This window comes from Anastrepha obliqua, unplaced genomic scaffold (genome assembly GCF_027943255.1).
Source record: "Anastrepha obliqua isolate idAnaObli1 unplaced genomic scaffold, idAnaObli1_1.0 ptg000373l, whole genome shotgun sequence".
NCBI classification, from domain to species: Eukaryota; Metazoa; Arthropoda; class Insecta; order Diptera; family Tephritidae; genus Anastrepha; species Anastrepha obliqua.
In genome coordinates, this window is record NW_026562353.1 from 7,501 (window position 1) to 10,000 (window position 2,500).

Below are 2,500 nucleotides of genomic sequence, written 5' to 3' on the forward strand. Positions count from 1 at the left end.
GCATGGCAAAAAACACTCACGGTGAAGGCATGTGATATAATATGAAAATATCAAAAGTTAACTAACCAATGATATTGAAGCATATAAATCGAATCATAACTATATGAAACTCGAATTTAAGCCATATTAAACTGGTAATATTGTGATTTTGTGCCTGGTTTTCCATACGTTAGTTTAAATAAAGAGTTATGGAATATAACCTTGGCATATTGCCATTAAAATATATAATAAAGACATTTCAAATCAAACTGAAATGTATTGAAATGAATTTTTCCCATACATTTTTGACAATGTGAGGTGTGCATGGCAAAAAACACTCACGGTGAAGGATGTGAAATATAATATGAAAATATCAAAAGTTAACTAACCAATGATATTGAAGCATATAAATCGAATCATAACTATATGAAACTCGAATTTAAGCCATATTAAACTGGTAATATTGTGATTTTATGCCTGGTTTTCCATACGTTAGTTTAAATAAAGAGTTATGGAATATAACCTTGGCATATTGGCACTAAAATATATAATAAAGACATTTCAAATCAAACTGAAATGTATTGAAATGAATTTTTCCCATACATTTTTGACAATGTGAGGTGTGCATGGCAAAAAACACTCACGGTGAAGGCATGTGATATAATATGAAAATATCAAAAGTTAACTAACCAATGATATTGAAGCATATAAATCGAATCATAACTATATGAAACTCGAATTTGAGCCATATTAAACTGGTAATATTGTGATTTTATGCCTGGTTTTCCATACGTTAGTTTAAATAGAAAAAAATTCTCGAATATATATACAATATGAAGAATCTATATTCTATACTAACATTTTATGGAATATAACCTTGGCATATTGCCATTAAAATATATAATAAAGACATTTCAAATCAAACTGAAATGTATTGAAATGAATTTTTCCCATACATTTTTGACAATGTGAGGTGTGCATGGCAAAAAACACTCACGGTGAAGGCATGTGATATAATATGAAAATATCAAAAGTTAACTAACCAATGATATTGAAGCATATAAATCGAATCATAACTATATGAAACTCGAATTTAAGCCATATTAAACTGGTAATATTGTGATTTTGTGCCTGGTTTTCCATACGTTAGTTTAAATAAAGAGTTATGGAATATAACCTTGGCATATTGCCATTAAAATATATAATAAAGACATTTCAAATCAAACTGAAATGTATTGAAATGAATTTTTCCCATACATTTTTGACAATGTGAGGTGTGCATGGCAAAAAACACTCACGGTGAAGGCATGTGAAATATAATATGAAAATATCAAAAGTTAACTAACCAATGATATTGAAGCATATAAATCGAATCATAACTATATGAAACTCGAATTTAAGCCATATTAAACTGGTAATATTGTGATTTTATGCCTGGTTTTCCATACGTTAGTTTAAATAAAGAGTTATGGAATATAACCTTGGCATATTGGCACTAAAATATATAATAAAGACATTTCAAATCAAACTGAAATGTATTGAAATGAATTTTTCCCATACATTTTTGACAATGTGAGGTGTGCATGGCAAAAAACACTCACGGTGAAGGCATGTGATATAATATGAAAATATCAAAAGTTAACTAACCAATGATATTGAAGCATATAAACTGAATCATAACTATATGAAACTCGAATTTGAGCCATATTAAACTGGTAATATTGTGATTTTATGCCTGGTTTTCCATACGTTAGTTTAAATAGAAAAAAATTCTCGAATATATATACATATATGAAGAATCTATATTCTATACTAACATTTTATGGAATATAACCTTGGCATATTGCCATTAAAATATATAATAAAGACATTTCAAATCAAACTGAAATGTATTGAAATGAATTTTTCCCATACATTTTTGACAATGTGAGGTGTGCATGGCAAAAAACACTCACGGTGAAGGCATGTGAAATAATATGAAAATATCAAAAGTTAACTAACCAATGATATTGAAGCATATAAATCGAATCATAACTATATGAAACTCGAATTTAAGCCATATTAAACTGGTAATATTGTGATTTTATGCCTGGTTTTCCATACGTTAGTTTAAATAGAAAAAATTTTCGAATATCTATACATATATGAAGAATCTATATTCTAATACTAACATGTTATGGAATATAACCTTGGCATATTGGCACTAAAATATATAATAAAGACATTTCAAATCAAACTGAAATGTATTGAAATGAATTTTTTCCCATACATTTTTGACAATGTGAGGTGTGCATGGCAAAAAACACTCACGGTGAAGGCATGTGAAATATAATATGAAAATATCAAAAGTTAACTAACCAATGATATTGAAGCATATAAATCGAATCATAACTATATGAAACTCGAATTTAAGCCATATTAAACTGGTAATATTGTGATTTTATGCCTGGTTTTCCATACGTTAGTTTAAATAGAAAAAATTTTCGAATATATATACATATATGAAGAATCTATATTCTAA